At 38.8% G+C, this 20,118-nt stretch overlaps 1 long non-coding RNA gene across 2 annotated transcripts in view; it reads left to right on the forward strand.

Annotated features, from left to right (window-relative positions):
• The window catches only part of LOC134758575 (uncharacterized), a 37,110-nt gene extending 21,506 nt beyond the window's left edge, over window positions 1–15,604 (forward strand). For both annotated transcript variants that reach the window (XR_010133917.1, XR_010133916.1), the window contains exons 3-4: window positions 6,594–6,691; window positions 15,395–15,604. This is a non-coding gene — a long non-coding RNA (uncharacterized lncRNA). The remainder of the gene's footprint in view (window positions 1–6,593; window positions 6,692–15,394) is intronic.
• The last annotated feature ends 4,514 nt before the right edge of the window (window positions 15,605–20,118 follow it).

Genomic DNA, 20,118 nt, shown 5'->3' on the forward strand with positions numbered 1-20,118 from the left:
CTTGAAAGAAAGTCTATACTGTAGACTGCATTTATAAAGAGAACCCACAGCTACTAACCCAGAAGCTAGGGAGGACTTAGATAGTCGCAGAAACCAGAAAGGGTCTGTAACCAAAATGCAGGTTCAGTTGCTCACCACTTGCAGAATTCAGCTAAAAAGAGCGAGGTTTGGTATAAAGAAGGTGACTTTATTCCAAAGCTTAGTTTAGGGGAAGAAGTACAGCCTCCTTCCTTTAAGGGTATCATTTTCCTTTTGGGGACAGAAAGCAGAGGCTTTTAAAGGGGGACTTTGCACAAATAGTATGCAGAGGAGGGAACGAGCAGGTGCAGGGTCTATGTGGCTTGCTTTGGTGCCTTATCTACCAGATGGTTGAGCTGGCACCATCATGGGCAGAGCTAGGTTGTAAGGTGAATGTTGTCTCAAGATACTCTCCAGGTGAGAGAGAGTTCCATTGCGGGCATACATTGGGTTATAAATTGACTGTTGTCTCTTGGGGCAAGCTCCTGTTAGGAGAGATTTCTGGCTCTGGTGCTTCTAAGTAAGCACATAGTTGGATAGTTAGATAAGCTTACCATATAGGGAGTATCTGGTGAAGGGAAGGTAAAGGTTATAATTGCATTTCTAAAGAGCTAAGTAGGAAGTGGAAAATAGGGGAAGAGGAGGAAAGAGAAAAGAACATGAAAAGATAGTAGTTAAAATAACTCATTTTCTTTCTCTTAGAAAAATGGGGATACTCAGTTACAAGTACACTGAGTGAAGCCACATAGGACCAGAAAAGAAAAATAGACTAGGCTCACTGAGTCTATTTGCTCCCTGGAGTTAAACATGAGCTGCTCAGAGAATTCTCCTTGACTCTCAGGAGGAATGTATGGCTGCAGTTCCATGTGGGGAATCAGCCTACATTACTTGCTGTCTTAAGCAATGAGTTCCTCAATACCCATTATCTGAGGCCCAACACAGGATTATCCCAGTGGGAAGCTCTGCTAACACAGGTGGCTGAGCAGCCTGGCGGCAACAAACCTGTCCTGGAAATATGGAGAACCTCCTGGGAGAACAGGCAGCCAACCTCCAGGTGAGGGAGGCAATAATTCCAGCCAGACTTACCTACACAAATTTGGAGAGCCCACAGAGCCAGATGCTGCTTTGCCTGTGGGAGTTACTGTCATGGAAGAACACATTCTGGATCCAGATCCGAAACACAGTAGGGTGGGTGGGGCAAGTGGGTAGAAGGGGTGTGGAAGGGCCATCAGGGAAAGAAATAGTACTTTTGTAGGATTAAAAGCTTTTAGTAACTATTTTTCTAGATAAGAAATGTAGATATACAGTACTTTTGAAAACTGATAATTTCCCTCCAATATTTCCCTACTGTCTCCTTTGACACATTGCACTCAGAGCAGCCAAGCTGTGCTCATGATCACATGGGAGGGAGGTGACAATGGAAAGCAGATAAATGAACTATTGCAGCCAATTGATGAGCACAGAGAGCGGCTGTTTACTGAATGTAGGCAGATAGGACCTTACACAATATCCCAGAGATCAACTTACCGCAGCATGGCTTGGACTTAGCAGAGAGGACCAATGGACCTGAAGGGCCAGGCACAAAGAAACAGGAAATCTAAGCTTTGAACAACAGAGACCAAGGACTGAGGACTAGAGGGGAGGATGTACCCCTGCAGGGAGACATGCTATAGAACACAGAACAAATGAAGTCTTACTCCTTTCTATACTGTGGCACTTACTACACAGGTACTTTGAAATTTAGCTGTAACTCCAGGGAGAAGGCAGAGATAAAGGCAGCTTGATCAAGTTTCCACTTTTCCAATAAGAATAAAATAAAAATTAAGTTTGAATATAGACAAAAATAAGGGCATAACTGGTTTGGGATAAGATTATCCCTGCAACAATCACATTAAAATAGAGTAAAATTGTAACATCCACTCCTCTTTCAGAAATGTAAAATGCACATCTTAGAATAAAGGAATACCATCCCCTTTCTATCATTTTAATGGTATGCCCCAGGCTTTAGTACCACACCTTGATAGGAGGCTGTACTAGTTTTCTAGGGCTGCCATCACAAAGGACTACAAACCAAGTGGCTTTAAACAACAGAAATTTATTCTCCCATAGTTTTAGAGGCCAGAAGTCCAAAATTGAGGTGTTAACAGGGCCATGCTCTCTCTGAAGGCTCTAGGAGGGAATGCCTCCTTGCCTCTTCCTAGCTTCTTATGGTTGCTGGGATCCTCGGTGCCCCATGGCTTCTAGATGAGTCACTCTAATCTCTGACTTTGTCTTCCCTGGTGTTCTCCCCTGTGTCTTTGTTTCTGTGTGGTTTTTTCCTCTTCTTATAAAGACATCAATCCTATCAGATTAAGGGCATGATATGGTTCGGCTCTGTGTTGCCACCCAAATCTCTTCTGGAATGGTAATTCCCATAATTTTGTGTTGAGGGAGAGACCTGGTGGGAGGTGGCTGGATTATGGGGGCAGTTTCCCCCATGCTGTTCTCATGATAGTGAGTTCTCACAAGATCTGATGGTTTTATAAGTGTGTGACAGTTCCTCCTTCACACACTCTCTCTTTCCTGCTGCTATGTAAGACGTGCCTTGCTTCCCCTTCACCTTCCACCATAATCGTCAGTTTCCTGAGACCTATCCAGCCATGTGGAATTATGAGTCAATTAAACCTCTTTTGTTTATAAATTACCCAGTCTCAGGTAGTTTCTTAATAGTAGTGTAAGAATGGACTAATACAGGGCCCATCCTATCCCAGTATGACCTCATCTTAAATATTTACATCTGCAACGATCCTATTTCCAGATAAATTCACATTCTGAGATTCTGAGGACATGTATTTTAGTGTAACAGTATTCAACCCTGTACAAAGGCTGTCACCACTCTCCCACACAGTTGTCCCAAATGCATGACTACAATCTCCTTGATTCCCTACAGAGAGAAGAGAAACCAAATGGAAACTTGACAATTTCTTTTTACTAAAGGTGCACAGAAAAGTAATCGTAACACAGCAAAGAAAATGAGTTAGAACTCTACTAATAATGCCTACTTTCTGAGTGGGCAGCTCTAGGCCATCTAGGTGTTTGTCTAACACAAGGTGCTATTTTCATGCGCAAGAACCGAATTATTCTCACTCATGGAAGTGTTTTTGACTCTGTGTCCTTGGACAGTGGGCTCTCCTAAGGCCCCCAGAGAAGTATTTCTCCTTCACTATGGTCCAGCATCTGTCTCCCTGACTTCATTTCCTGCCCTGGGATTAATCTCTTTACAATTGACAATAGGAATGGCCACTCCCTTCAGGAGAACAGCACCTTTCACCTTCAGAGGAGAGGGATCTTACCTAATAAATAATTCACAACATAATCAGAGAAGAGCTTAAGAGTTAAACTTCAGTACATTCTGAGGTTTTCAGTTTTAAATGATGCCAAAAGCAAAAACTGGACTTTACTGAGAAAGTGTAGCAGATAAGTGTAACACCCTAGAGTCCAGGGGTCATATCTGTCTTTCTCACTGGAATAACTTCCAAGATTAGCAGAATCCTGCACGTAGTATTCAAGCATGATTCACTAAATGGACAAATCAAACTTGAATTGTTCAAGACTTTTGAATGCTTTTTAATGGTCTCTTTCCAAGTATGAAGTAAAGATTATTCCTGTTGTATTTTTCAAATACTAATTTTCTATATACAGCTCTCAACACTTACCTCCTCTCTTCCCTGAACTTGCAGCTATCTAACTGCATACGCAGAAAAGGAGCATTAACATCCTCCCTTCTCATAGTGCAACAAAGTTTGAAGAGACACAATCCTGGTTAAAGTATAAAACAACCATGTCAATTACAAAATAGAACCTTCAGGTAGAAAGGACCCATCTATTTTCCCCAAAGGAAGAATCTGCCCCAAGTCCCCAACTCCTTTGAACTCCTTTAAAGGGTACTTTTCGGCCGGGCGCGGTGGCTCACGCCTGTAATCCCAGCACTTTGGGAGGCCGAGGCGGGTGGATCACGAGGTCAGGAGATCGAGACCATCCTGGCTAACACAGTGAAACCCCGTCTCTACTAAAAATACTAAAAATTAGCCGGGCGTGGTGGCGGGCGCCTGTAGTCCCAGCTACTCAGGAGGCTGAGGCAGGAGAATGGCGTGAACCCAGGAGGCGGAGCTTGCAGTGAGCCAAGATCGCGCCACTGCACTCCAGCCTGGGCGACAGAGCGAGACTCCGTCTCAAAAAAAAAAAAAAAAAAAAAAAAAGGGTACTTTTCCAGGCTTCTCTACTTCCCATTCTTGTACCAGATCCTTCCCTCTTCCTGTCCCACCAGGTAACTCATCATTTGAGTGGGCAGCAGCCTGTCACCCACATAATCTCACAGGGTACTGGACCCAACAGTCCATGACTCCAATTTACCTGGTCACCTGATTCAAAGTTAGGTTGGCCAAAGCTGACCTCCAACTTATGCCTGCTCTTGACTTCTTAGTCCTCTCCAAATTCTCCTTGTGCTGACGTTTGCACCCATTTCTGCCTGCTCTGTCTTGCTCTTGTAATCTAACCTCAGTGTCTGCCTCTCTGCCTTGACTCCATTCTGGCGCAGCTTTCCCTCACGGTTTCCTCTGGCCCTGTGTCCATCCAGTCCTTCTAGGATTACCAGTGACTCCAGCTTTGGTCTATGAGTTCTCATAGTAACACACTCTTCCTGGCCATGCTCACCCAGGGCACTGGACTTCTGCCCCCTGCTGCACTCCTCTCTGGGAGCTCCATTCCCTCACTCATAGTTTGTTTCTTTTATACAAAGGCTGATTCTTACTTTCCTTTCCCAGTTATCCTATCTCTTTAATAAAGTCATCAGATGGATCACCAAATTACTGAACACAATTTAGATAAACATTTTATAAGCCAAAACTACCCAGATTTACAGTATGAGAAGTTATTGTCAACAATTGCATCCTATTTTTATTTTATTTCATGATAAGAGTATGCTCCTCAATTTAAAATCAATCTTTGCATCCAGGCAAGTGAAACTTAAACTAAAATTTTAAGATTCATTTTCTCCTTGAGAAAAAGCAGTATGGTGTAATGGCTCATGGTATCAGAGTATGGACTCTGTAGGCAGATGACATGGCCTAGTTTGCATTTCAGATCGGTCACTTACTGTATGTGTGACCTCTAGAACAAGTTACCGAACCTATGCCGGGGATAATATCATATTGGGGATAATATCATTTCCAACCTCAAAGGCCTATTGTAAACTTTAAATGCCTTCATACGTGTAAAGTACTGGGAACAGAACCGAGGGCATAAAAAGCTGGTGAATACTAGCTACCATTATTGTTATTGATCAACAGCTTAGTATACTGCAGTCATCAGCTCAGAGATCACCCATGAACTCTAACAACACTCACAAAACCTTTTGACAAGCAATTAAGATAGATAGTGACTACTTTGTAACAAACACAAAGTAGTTTTCTTACTGGATGAAAAGAATGTAACCCTGCCATTATGGCTTGTAGTAGCTGGAAAAGCAACCTGGATCGGTCCATTGATTACTGGAGAGACTCTGATCTTACTTAGTATCTTACTCATAATCTATCTAGGATAGACTCACAGATAGATTTTTTGTTGCTGTTAATCATGCCTAGAAATTACCCTCCCCCTTGCTCTTGGTCTTCCTTCCTTTTTCTACCCTCTCCCTACGACTACTTTTATTCCTGACAAACAGTCCATGGAGCCTCACATCTTCCAGCATGGAACACCTCCTAGCAAATGAACCACATTCCTTTACAAGAATCATTACTTCTCACAGCAAACATCTGATGCACAAAGTAGGCTCAAGGGGCAGAGATTCTGATCCTGTCTCCTCTGGAATGATGGAGTAGGAAAAATACAAGGAGCTATCATTTCTGGCAGAGCCAGGACATCATAACCAAAGCATCAATTTCCCTTTTAAAGATACTTTAGAGCAATCAGAATTTCTTCCCAGACATTACAGTCTGGGAAATCCTCATTATTTGTGGATTCCATATTTGGGAAGTTGCCTACTCACTTCAATTTATTTGTAACCCTGAAATCAGTATTTGCAGCATGTCTGTGATCATTAGTGGTCATTAGCACAGTGTGGCAAAAAGAAATTCGAGTTGCCTCACGTGCAAGTGCACAGCTGAGGTCAAACAAGGCAATATTCTACCTCTTTGTTTCAGCTCTTACTGTAAACAAGTGTCCTTTTCATGATCTATTTAGTACCATGTTATTTGAATTTTTGTGCTTTTTGTTGGTGATTTTGCTGTTTAAAATGGTCCCCAAGTGTAATACAGAAACTCTATCTAGTGTTCCTGAGCACAAGAGGGCTGCAATGTGCCTTATGGAGAAAATGGATAAGCTTCATTCATGCTGTTGGCCATGAGTCCAAAGTTAATGAATCAATGATACATATTAAATATGTTGTCTTTAAAAAGAAACACACGTAAGACAAGGTTATGTTTTGATCAGCTGACAAAAATACTGTTATCACAGGCTTATAGGAATCTGACTCTTTATTTCCTGTGGGAGTAATCATTCAATGTTCAATTAACTTGGCGTTCATGGAAACTTTACAGATTTACAGTGAAGAAGAAGAATCAAGTGTACATCCAAATCTGAATTACTGCATTCAAAGAAAAATTACCACTGCTAGCCACTCTACAAGAATAGCACAGTAAGTTGTCAAAACAAAACTATTCCTTCAATTTACTCCTTATATAAAGGGAAACACTGTGATAGCCTTTTGTGATAAATAAAGATGCCTAATATACCTTACCTGAAAAAAGACTACGAAATACCAAAAACAAAATATAGTTTAAGGATAGGGATAAAAGATAAAACAAAAACAGTTCTTGAAATACTGTTCCCTCTCTTTTCTACCTACTGATTATCAAAGTACAGTTCAGAAGACAACCAGGAAGTTGTTGCCTTCTCTCTGCTACTCCAAACTACAGCAGACATGAAGTCGTATTGGCAAGGAGATCAAAGTGTCTGTCTGTCTCCCATGTTCCAGGTCCACAGAAAGAGAATTCAGTAGACACATATCTTCCATCCCTTCCAACTGGCAAAAACATTGGAGAGAAGAGCTAAAGTAGGCATGCGTTTCTCTACCACACACCACTCATCACCCAACTACTCTGTCCTAGTGGAGGGGAGTCACAATTATAGGGATGGGCCCCGACTCTGAAGACAGAGAAGAGAGGCAGGTGACCTCATGCAAACATTAGGAGTACCCAGGTCCACCCTCACTTCTGAAACCTAATGCAAGTTTGGAGTTGCCCAAGGCCACTCTCACTTCTGGTACTCACTGCAAGTTTGAGGGTCCCTGAGACCACACTCATGCCCCAAAATTCACTAGAAGGACTCAGAGGACACAATAAAACCATTCTACTTTTGGTTATAGTACAGTGAAAGGATACAGATTAAAAATCAGCCAAAGGGAGAGGCACATAGGGCAAGGTCGAGATTTCTGGGTATGTGTATGTCATATAATATCTTCAATAAGTCTTCAGTAAAATCCACAAAGTACATTTATGTTTTATAAAACACATTTCTTTTTTGGGGTATGGAGCAAACCCTGATTCTTGCTTTAAGGTTGTTGCTGGGAGAAACCACAGAATAACTATGGGATCCCAGAAATCTCTGGGTTACCAAGAAATAAATGGACATCAAACTTTTCTTTCACAAAGGAATTGTAAATAGGCATTCAATTGCAAAGGAAGCAACCGATGGAGATCATATGGGAAGTTATTAATTAGTCATTTTTCTGGTTATTTAATTATCTTGTCATAATCTAGAGTATAACACCTGGGTGAAAGCCCAACGTCACACCTTTTTGTATTAGTTTGCTCAAGCTGCCATTACAAAGTACCACAGACTGAGTGGCTTACACAACAGAAATTTATTTCTTATAGTTCTGGAGGCTACAATTACAAGATCAAGGTGTCAGCAGGATTGATTTCTTCTGAGGCCTCCCTCATTGGCTTGTAGATGGCTGTCTTCTCCACATCTTCACATGTTCTTTCCTCTGTACCTGTTTGTGTCCTCCTCTGCACGCTGTAAACAGTGTGCAGTAAACTGCACACACTCTGTAAACAGCCTGTCTCCAAATAGAGTCACATTCTGAAGTATTAGGGGCTTAGGATTTTAACATATAAATTTTGGGGATGACATAGTTCTGCTCATAACACTTTTACATTTGATGAATGCAAGCTTATTATTAATATTAGCATTTCAGACAGGACATCTAGGAATGGGACTGATACTAAAAGCTTCAATGATTCTGGACCAGAGCATGCCATATCTGTTTTAAAACCAATTTAGAGGCTGACCTAACAGAATCCCACCAAAGGAATGTAAATCTACATTCTGTTATCCTCTAAATAGATTCTAGCTTATTTACAACTATGTGTTCCTTCCTAGACATGTCTACATGTTACATCAACACAATAATATACTCACTACTTCTTAGCCTGCATTTTTAACACCGTGTGTGGACTCCGAATTAGATTTTTGGTAAATTCAGTACAACATTTTGTAGGATAGCAGAACTAATTTTTGTTTTGTTTTGCTTTTGTTACGGTAAGAGTACTTGTCTCAAAGATCGATTCCATGAGACATCATTTTATTACCATAAAAATAGTTATATTAACTTAGCTTCACAAAAGATATTTTCTTATGGTAACCATCTTAGCAAACATTGTTAGCCAGGATTTAATTGCTATTTGTTAATAAAATTTCAATCCTGAGGCTTACCATAAAATGTTTATATTTTTTAATATTTTTATTTTGAATGACACCAAATAACACTAAAATAAAAATGATTCATATTCTGAATATTCTCACTTAAAAAAATCTCATGAGAGTCGCCTTTCCATCTGAAAAGTGAAAGTCATGGTCACATGTGATGCAGTCAAGTCATTGCTTTGGTTCCCTGGTGCGGCTTAAAAACAGTCCCTAAAATAGGCGCTTTTGCTCTTCCTGGTGTCTTGCCTGCATCATACTAACTACATCTGCAACACTGCAGGTGTCTTTTTTTCATTGCAAAGCAGTTTGTGCTATCAAATAGCAGCAAGTGTGACTCAAGACTGAAAATCAGGGACAGGGTACAAAATAATTGCAAAGAAATCTGAAATGATATAGAAGTTGATATTCTTGTTTAAAGACTTCTAAAGCACTAGTTTAAAAAAAAACAGCATCAGATAATGGTACTAAAAAACCCTTGAAAATAGACTTTTATACTCCAGATTTGGTCAAAATATTTTACTGTCATCACCCATATAATTAACAGGCTGTACATAAAAGAGATGAAGAACACGGACTCAAAAGTCAGAATGCCTGAGGTCAAATCTTTTGTTCATCTCATAGTAGTAGTCAACACTAGGCAAGTAACTGGAACTGTCCATTTCTCAGTTTCCTTGACTGTAAAATGTGACTAAGTCTAGTAATTACATTGTAAGGCTGTTTTGAAACTGAATCAGTTAAAGCACTAAGAACAGCACCTGGCACTAGGCAGCACTCAATAAATGGGGTTAAAAGTATTATCCTCTCCCCTTTCTCCCCTTTGATCTCCTATACATATGCGGCTCCCATCTCATCACTGCTGTCTCCTGTAGTCCTCTTTCCTTTTTTCCATTTTCAGCTTTCTAGGCAGCTCTGACAACTGGCTCCTCTTTTGCATCTCCACTCTGTCCTCTGGCAAGTTCAATATTATATGAATAAAGCTGCCTGCTATTAATCATTTCCATATTAATAATAGCTAACATTTTTGAGCATTCATCAGGTGCTGGTTATCCTGCCTATTGTGAAACACACTGAACTCCCTATACATCTTCTTGCCTGAACTCTCATAGGAACATACTGCCTTGATTTTCCTTGCCTTCTCTGTCTTGCTCTTAAATGCTGGGCTTCCTTGGTATTCCTTCCCCAGCCCTTTCTCATTCTATACACATTTCCCTGGGTGGTGAAGAGTCCATGTCATCAATTACAAACCAAATGATTACTCTTAAACCTATATCTCTAGCTTGAACTTCTACCCTGAGCTCCAGAACTTGGTATTATAGATGGGCACTGAAATCTCAACTTCGATGTCCCACTGCACTGCGAAGCCAGTGCAGACAAATCTGAATTCATTTTCATGCTGAAGCTATGCCTCTTTTTACATTTCTGTCTGAGGAAATTCCCCTACCTCAATGGGTTAAATGCTGGATTTGCAGTAGTAAACAGCAAAAGCATAGGCTCTGCCCTCATGGAGCTTAGAATCTAACTGGAGGATATAGTAGAGGAAACAAGTAAATAAGCCATACTTAATTTTCTGTTTTGTGAATTGTTTCTTTGGATTTTTCCCATTAGCTCTTTATAAAACTGACAAACTCCTGGTCATATTTTGCTGCATATACTCTGTTCAGCAACTTACATTTTTTGCATTCAAGAAAATTGTGATTTTTATGTGATCAACTCTAATGAGCTTTCCTTTTATGGGGTTTTCTATCACTTCAAAGCTTAGAAATGTTTCTTCTATTGAGAGAGCTGATGAATATTCAAATTTGTACCCTAGTTTAATTTGTTTATGTTTCATTCTATCCCACCTAGAATTTGTTTTGATGAGATATCAGTGAAGTTTTATTTATGAAAATTTCCAAAAGTCTTCTTAGTATATTGGATGAGGGATGCCTACATGACATTCTCTTTTATTGCTGTAACATTTGAGACCACCAATTTTTGTTTTGAAATTTAAATCTTCCTTGGTTTATCAGTACAACTGTTAGGTTTCTTCCTACTTTTTGAACTTTGACACTTCTCTCCTGTACCTATTTTCTCATTCCTCTTTGTTCTTCCTCCATTTTTTTCTTTTTTGAGACAAGGTCTTGCTCTGTCACCCAAGTTAGAGTGCAGCGGTACAATCTTGGCTTACTGCAGCCTCAACCTCCTGGGCTCAGGCAATCCCTCCACCTAAGACTCCCAGGCAGCTGGGACCATAGGCATGTACCACCATGCCTGAATAATTTTTGTATTTTTTGTAGAGATGAGGTCTTGCCATGTTGCCCAAGGTGGTCTTGAACTCCTGAGCTCAGGCAATCCGCAACCTTGGGCTCCCAAAGTGCTGGGATTACAGGCATGGGCCATGACAACCAGCCTTCTTCTCTTTCCAATTTTATTAGTTTCCCACAGCTAAATTCTTGAATATCTGTTCTTAACTTGATTGCTTCTCTTGACTCAATTCTGGCCCACAGTATCAAAGATCACTTTGATTAGGATGACTTCCAGATTGGTATTTTCAGCAATGATGTCTGAGTTCCAAACCTACTTCTTTGAGCCCCTGCTCAGACTCAGCAAGAACACAACTTAACCTAACCTACAGTCCCCTGCAGACTTCAGTTAGTTCATCCCCATCCTCATTTCTCTATTGATAATAAATTTTTGTTCCATCTGTGTTTTAGTCATAGGTACTTAAAACCTCAGAATCATCTTCACTTCTCCTTTATCCCTAATATTTGATTAGTTAACAATTTCTACCTATGCTTCCCTTAAAGACTATTATTATTTGCACCTGTCCCTACATCTCTGCTTCTAACAGATTAACATTCTAAGGTAACAATTCTTCCTTGAAGGTTTGGACAACACCCTAACCCCTCTTCACGCACTCACTTCATTCTTCAAAGTTTATTACACATTTGTTATCATCCTAACTCTTATCATGCTATTTCCAAAATTTAAAAAATTAGGGTATAAAGTCTAATGCTTTTATCCTAGTTTTCAAGGCTCCATATGAGTTGATCCTATTTGCTATAGTTTCTTATTAATAACTTTTTTTTATTACACTTTAAGTTTTAGGGTACATGTGCACAACGTGCAGGTTTGTTACATATGTATACATGTGCCATGTTGGTGTGCTGCACCCATTAACTCGTCATTTAACATTAGGTATATCTCCTAATGCTATCCCTCGCCCCTCCCCCCACCCCCCAACAGGCCCTGGTAGAACTTTTAAAGTAACAGGAGAAAGGAAGAGAAGAAAGGATAAAAAGGAAAAAGAAGAAAAAGGAAAAAGAAGAAAAATGAAAAAGGAAAGAAGAAACAGAAGAAAAGAGGAAAGTCAGAAAGAATACAAGGGTTTGTTTTGTTGAAAGTGACATACTGTAATCTCAAAATAAATTAACCACAAAAATGAAATTGTTGACACAGAGAACTAGGAATGTAAGAACTGAATCTGGCTTCAGGATAGTTGGATCCAGGGTCTTACATGATATCATTAGGACACTATGTCTCTATTTCACAGCCCTTCACAGCCCTGTTTTCCTCAGGATCTGCTTCATTCTCAATCAGAACCTTTGCAAAAAAAGAGGGAAAGGTGATCACCAATTTAGCAAGCTCCTTTAGACAGCATCAGCAAGTTTCTTACATTTACTGTAGATTGGCTCACCTTGGATCTTGTGCCCAACCCTAACCAATCACTGTAACCAAGGACAAGCTGTATATACAGTAAGCAGACCCAGGACACATTGCCATTCCTGAAGCTAAGGAGCATGTGAGCCCTACCTGAGACAAATGGACTAAGAGTGGAAAAGAGGAGACTCTCCAAAGAGATTTTGATCACACACACACACACACACACACACACACAAGAAAATAAATTTGAACGAGCTAGTGAGCAGGATAATCTAATAATGTAGAGTTGCCAATTCTGCTAATCATCCATTGGTGAGATTTTGTCAAGTTAATTCAATTTTATTTTTGCTTTAGTCTCTTTCTAAAAAAAAAAATGGGCATAGAATTTATGCCACCAGCTGCTCCCAAAAAACAAGATCCTCAAATGAACCTTAACAAAGTACTGCCAACATCACAAATGGCAAATGTTTGGAGTTAAGTGTGGGCCGTACACTGAAGTTCTTCACAATGTTAATCTATACATGTATGAAGATTTTCATTTTAAAGCCTTTCATGTTAAATATTGTTTGATCTGAATAACAAAACCAGAAAATACAAAGTTTTTCATTTTATATATGATGCATTTGTTTTTCAGGCCACAGTAAAAGATAATCCCCTGAAAACTCCTTCTCATTTGTCACATGGGATTGGTCATTTCCTCCCCTCCTATTCTTATTCTTTCTAGTAAAGTCACATGTAAAGAAAGCCGAGGGACGTCCCTCAGTACAGCCTCTATCAGGACCTCTTTCTAAGAGGCTGACACCCGTGTAGAGGGCACTGAATTTCCTCCTTACTTTTCTTTCCCAACAAAAAATAAATTCCTTTTGGCCCCAGGCCCACCGCTACCTAAGCCTTCTAATTTGGGCAGAATTAGGACAATCAGGAACCCTGCTAGGAGAAGATCAGGTCTATAATGTTACTGTTACAAGAGCAGCCACATCTTCCTCCAAAATTATCTCTGCTTCTTCCAGTTTTGTAGTCAACCAATTGGGAAACCAAAAGCAACCAACCAAGAAAATATAATAATTCCTATAAATAATAAAAATAAGAATATACTAGTCTCCTCACAACTATTCCAATGTTTTTCTACAGCATAATTTAGTTAATGGGTTTTAACTCTCCTAGGACAATGGCTATTTGTAAGATTCCAAATCACAGTTTATACTTTTCACGTTCTTAACAAAAATAACTTTGACATTTTAAAAGGTATAAATTCAAAGAAATAATGTACAACTATAGAAGTCCCTATTTTTGTATCCACTCCTCCACAATATTTCATAGTTGTCTGTACACAGTAGCTACTTAAAAACGCTTTCTTAAGTAAAACATTGTCTTAGGAGATCCTACATACTAAACTTGCTAGAGAAAAAACCTTTTTGATTCAGATTTTATTAATTCAGATTCAATGTTCTTTCAGTTAAGAACTGAACTAAATTATCTATCTTAGTACTATTAATAAGAAATATGACATAATAAATAACGGGTAATATTCAATTGCATTATATAAGGAGGGAGGGTATTTATTGACTTTGAAAAAGAGTTTATGTTTTTACATTTACATATAAATTGTATTATGCAATTATAATAGATACCATTTTTTGAGAGCTTATTGGAAGTGCAAGGAATTATGCTAATGCTAACTGCCTTAAATTTTATTAAATTATCACAACAAACCTATGAGGTAATGTAATCTGTTCTTTACAGATACAAAAACTAAATTAGAGAGAGAAATCATCCACGTGGTATCTATAGAGGTTCGAATACCTATAAACATTAGCCTATTAATACTATACTCTTCCTCCTTCTAAGAGGTGAGTGCTCTTCAGAATGGCACATGAATGCAGTGATTTTAAATTCTTGTTGTACATAAAATAGGACATCTTCGCAAGCAATATTTGATAGCATATTTTAGTTATCTTGTACATTAGAAGGTAATTAAACATATTCCTCCTTGATCTTACAAATGTCTTCCTCTGAGTTACTGAGACTCCTAGACTTCTCTGCCCCATTTACTATCAGTTAGCAAGTTCACACACTATATTCCATACCTGTAAACCTCACTCACATTTCTCATAATTTCTAATCCAATCGTTGCTGCCACCTCAGTTTCCAAGAACCATATTAAATTATTTGAATATCTATATTTGTTAGAAAATCCATTTGTTAGTCCCAATTTTTGAATAATAAAAAGAAACTGCTGTTGAAAGAGGTAGGAAACTAATCTTCCTGATAAATCCAGACATATTTAATTTCCCACAAAAGCCTCATTCTAGTAATTTCATCTTTCCTGTAATGCTATTTCCCTGGTGGAAAGATCAGGTCAACGTGTTCCACATTTTTGGACAGTTTTGTATTTTGGATCAGAAATGTATGGCAGCGAACAGCTGTGGAGAAAATAGACTGCAGTGTGCTGGATAAATGCTAGCCAAGTCCCACTGAAATGAATTCCCACTATTTTAGAAAAACAACCATGCAAACTATATGCCTCATGTCTTCATTGTAACTCAACTTTGGCCTATGCCATACATACAAGAGGAACACTTTGGCAGTATTTGGTTCTATATCAACTATCTACAGGCTAGAATCTATCCTGAATATTTCAATTCTATTGAGTTCAAAAATCATTTGTCTTATGTACCCAGTAGAGACAAAAACAAGAGCCCCTCCCTGACAACTGTGCCTAACGGCCATGCAAAAGTGAGTTGGTTGTCCAAGACATGCCTTTATGGAAAAAATTTCTAAACACCAGAACAAATCCAACACTTCTCTCTCCTGCCCTATCAGTCTGTCACCTTTCTCAAGCATAGAACAGCTCACTGTAAGTAGATGAAATGTTCCCAGCTGTGTCTGACTCATATCATGACTATGAGTCTTTCCAGTGTGGGAAAAATATGAACTTAATCAATTCCCCATGTATAAGGCATTTCCAATTTTTTCTCATCCTCTCTAGAGAACAAGAAAGTCACCTAACTTGAAGACTTGGTGACCAAAACTCATCCAGCAAAGATAAATAACAAAGAACAATATTGCTGATTAATCTCTTCCTGGGATGTACAAAGAGAAAACACAAGGAAAAACAATGAAACCATGGAACCTGAGCAAGAAAACTAAAGTCATAGTAAAGTAACTAAACACAAATAAAGGAAAAAACAAAATGAAATTCTGGAAACCCTTTCTTTCTTTGTTTCCTCAACCAGCAATTTCCCATAGCAATCTATTCCAATCACAAATAATAATCCTGCTGGCCAACCAAGGCAATTAAAGCATATTTATTGTCCACCACAAATGCTCTCATGTTAAATATGCTATAAAATGGGCTGAAAACATGGAACATGTGGGCCACACCATTGAATGAGACAAAGAGTTGAGGTGATTGCAGCTTGCATCAACAATGGGTCAAAAACTGCAGTCCAGTGCACAGGAAAAGACATTCAAAATTAAAAGCCCTAGGGACTTTTTTTTTTTTAAGTAAACAACAAAACTTTATTTGGAAAATTCCTTTCCTTATACATAATGAAATCCCATCAAATGATTTTATTTATTTTATTTGTTTGTTGTTCAATGATGTTTATGCTTTTTTAAAATATATTACTTTAAGTTCTGGGATACATGTGTAGAACATGCAAGTTTGTTACATAGGTATACATGTGCCATGGTGGTTTGCTGCACCCATCAACCTGTCATCTAGGTTGCCCTGGTGTGTGATGTTCCCCTCCCTGTGTCCATGTGTTCTCATTGTCCAGCTCCTACTTATGAGTGAGAACATGTGGTGTTTTGTTTTCTGTTTCTGTGTTAGTTTGCTGAAAATGATGGGTTCCAGCTTCATCCATGTCCCTGCAAAGGACATGAACTCATTCTTTTTTATGGCGGCATAGTATTCCATGGTGTATATGTGCCACATTTTCTTAATCCAGTCTATCATTGATGGGCATTTGGGTTGGTTCCCAGTCTTTGCTATTCTAAATAGTGCTAAAATAAACATACATGTGCACGTGTCTTTATGGTAGAATGATTTATAATTGTTTGGGTGTATACCCAGTAATGGGATTGCTGGGTCGAATGGTTATTTCTGGTTCTAGATCCTTGAGGAATTGCCACACTGTCTTCCACAATGGTTGAACTAATTTACACTCCCACCAACAGTGTAAAAGAGCTCCTTTTTGTCCACAGCCTTGCCAGCATCTGTTGTTTCCTGACTTTTTAATAATCACCATTCTAACTGGTGTGAGATGGTGTCTCACTGTGGTTTTGATTTGCATTTCTCTAATGACCAGTGACAGATATATAGACCAATGGAACAGAACAGAGACCTAAGAAATAACACCACACACCTACAACCATCTGATCTTCAACAAATCTGACAAAAACAAGCAATGGGGAAAGGATTCCCTATTTAATAAATGGTGCTGGGAAAACTAGCGAGCCATATACAGAAAACTGAAACTGGACCCCCCCTTCCTTAAACCTTATACAAAAATTAACTCAAAATGGATTAAAGACTTAAATGTGAAACCCAAAACCTTAAAAACCCTGGGAGAAAACCTAGGCAATACCATTCAGGACATATGCATGGGCAAAGCCTTCATGACTAAAACACCAAAAGCAATGGCAACAAAGGCCAAAATTGACAAATGGAATTTAATCAAAGTAAAGAGCTTCTGCACGCAAAAGAAACTATCATCAGAGTGAACAGGCAACCTACAGAATGGGAGAAAAGTTTTGTAAGCTGCTCATCTGACAAAGGTCTAATATCCAGTATCTACAGGGACTTAAACAAATTTACAAGAAAAAAAAAAACCAGACAACCTCATCAAAAAGTGGGCAAAGGATATGAACAGACACTTCTCAAAACAAGACATTTATGTGGCCAAAAAACACATGAAAAAAAGCTCATCATCACCCTAGGGACTTTTAAATCATAAAACATTTGAGACATACAAAAAGGTCTAGGAAATAGTATGAGTACTGCTTTACTCACCACTTGTGTATCCTCCATGAACTTAAGAAATAAAACCTTCAAAGTGCAATTGACGTCTCGTATTTGCCCTTCCCTGAGAGCACTATCCCTACTCTCTGCCATAGGTTAACACTATCCTGAATTTGGTGTTTTTCTTTCCCACAGATGTCTTTATACTTTTATTACATATGAATATCTCTGAAGACAATATATATAATTGTTTCATATATTCTAAAACTTTAAATAAATTGTATCATGCTGTATGCATCCTTCTTGCTTTTTTACTTAACACTGTGTTTGTCACATTTATTTATAGTGCTATGGAGGGCTTCTGTTTACTCATTTATTCTGCTATAGCACTGCACTGCACATATACATAACATCTCATTTATTCATTCTTCTAGTGGACACCTAGGTTTCTACTTTTTTCTATTACCAGCAATGTTGTTATGAACATTCTTATATATTTCTATTTATGTAGATGATTTAGTATTTTTTTTTCACAGCAGGGGTAAATGAACAATGCCTGTAGCCTAAATATGGCCCACCATCGGTTTTTGTAAATAAAGTTTTATTAGAACATAGCGGTGGTCCTAGTGCTGATAGCTACTTTCATACTACAGTGGCAGAGTTGAGCAGTTATGACAGAGAATGTATAGCCCACAAAACTGAAAATATTTATTATTTGATCTTTTGCAGAAAAAGTTTGTCAACTTCTACTTTAGGGTATAAACTTAGCAGTGACATAGATGGGTTGAAGGCTCTATGAGTATTCAGTTTTACCAAATGTTTCTAAATATTCTCTAAAGTAATGTACCAATTTTCATTCCCCTCAATAATATAAAAATATATTCATTCTCCTTGTTCCTCATGCTCACCAGCACTTAAAATCTCAAAAGTTTTAAAATCGTGTCCATTTATTTGTGGTTTAATTTTAAATATCCTAGAGTTGTTATAATGGTTTATATCCATGTTTGCGAGGTATGCCATATGTTTTCGGGTAATACTAGAAATAATTGAGCAATCATATAACTGTACCAAGATGAGGCTAAGGCACAAAAGTGGATACGTCCCCATTTGATTTCACTTAGAGCTCCTCTTTTCCAAACCCTATATCCTATTCTCTTTCCTGACACTCCTGTCCCAGGCAACTGTCACTCAGAATCTCTGTCTGTATCATGTGGACAAAGTTCTTCTACAGTGCTTAATTTGCTGCCTGCAATATACGGCCTTCTACTCCTTCCCTTTCCCGACTAATCATACAACTAAGTGTTTTCCCAGAAGCCTTTGTCAAGTGGAGAAAAGAAATGAGAGGAAAGAAGCCCTGCCTTTTTCAATATGGGACACCTGGTCTCCACATTACATCACCTAAGAGCCGTCTCTACCATCTACACCTAAGGCCAGCCAGTTAGGCAAGAATGAGAATACAGTCAAAGAAATAAGGATTCATCTGTGCCTTTGGATGCTCCCAGGGTGATGTTCCCTGTCAAGGTACATCTGGGATTATCTGGTTTTCATCATGCTCTTCGATGGAAAGAAATATGCTTTTTATTTCTTCTTTATCTTGTGCTGGAATAGCAAGTGTTGATTGACCAGTCGAGGTTATTATTATTTATTTATTTGGTTATGGTAAGAGCAGTCCTCTTCCTTGTGGATATTTCTACAACTTTGACAGGTAAATGAGGCAAGGACGTAGCTGAAGATAGCAATAGGACAAGAAGTGAAGAAAGAATCTCCTGTGTGGCAGTTATTGGAACATACCCAGAGCATTGAAATCGTAGTTTATGCCTCTGTTTTACAGTAAAGGCTGTTGACCTAAGGAAATTTAAGGCATGGGGAACAGGATGAAAAAGAAGAGGGGGAAATTGGTTGGACTGTATCAATGTCAATCTCTTGATGGTTATTGTCCTGTAGTTATGCAAGATGTTACCACTGGGGAAAGTATGTGAAAAATATATGGAATCTCTCTGTATTATAGCTTACAAAACAGATATATAAAAAATTAGAGAGTAGGAATGGGAATGCGAAAGGGAGGACTCTTCACTTTCTACCTGATACCTTGCTTGTACTGTTTTTACCACATGCATGCATTATTTGCATCATGAAGACATGAGTCCCTGCCTCATGTCCTCTAAGTCTTATCACATGTACCTGTCAAATTATGATAGTCTAACCTATACTTTGCTGCAGCTGAAATTCGGCTGTTTATGATTAGATATCTTACTAAGTAGCCCTCTTCTTCAACTTTCTCTCATGTTGTTATTGTCTTCCTTCAGAATTATTTTCTTTCTTTTTGCTTTCAACCAATTTCCTTCAACCAATGCATCACCTTGCAGGGTGAATGACTTAGGAAGGCATAGGCTCAAAGCCCTGTCAAGCACAAACTTCTCAGATGGGCAGTGCACAAGCTGGTGCTGTGTGGCCATTGCAGCAAACATGGCAGTGGGCATGGGATATCTTGGGGCTGATTCAACAAGTTTCCTTTTGAACACTCTATGCCTGGGTTTAGAACCCTATGAGGCTATAACTTTTTTTCCCAAAGACTTTTATTCTGCATCACTGGCAACCTCCTCCTCTATTATCTTTCTTTTTTCTATGAGATTAGTCATCACGAAAAACTTCTTTCCAGCTTTATCTGAACATTCTTTCATTCTTCAGGCATCATGAGTTCATGTACTATTTACCGCAGGCCAACTCTGTAAGTTTAAGTAGTGAGA

Source organism: Gorilla gorilla, chromosome 4 (genome assembly GCF_029281585.2).
Source record: "Gorilla gorilla gorilla isolate KB3781 chromosome 4, NHGRI_mGorGor1-v2.1_pri, whole genome shotgun sequence".
Taxonomy (NCBI): domain Eukaryota; kingdom Metazoa; phylum Chordata; class Mammalia; order Primates; family Hominidae; genus Gorilla; species Gorilla gorilla.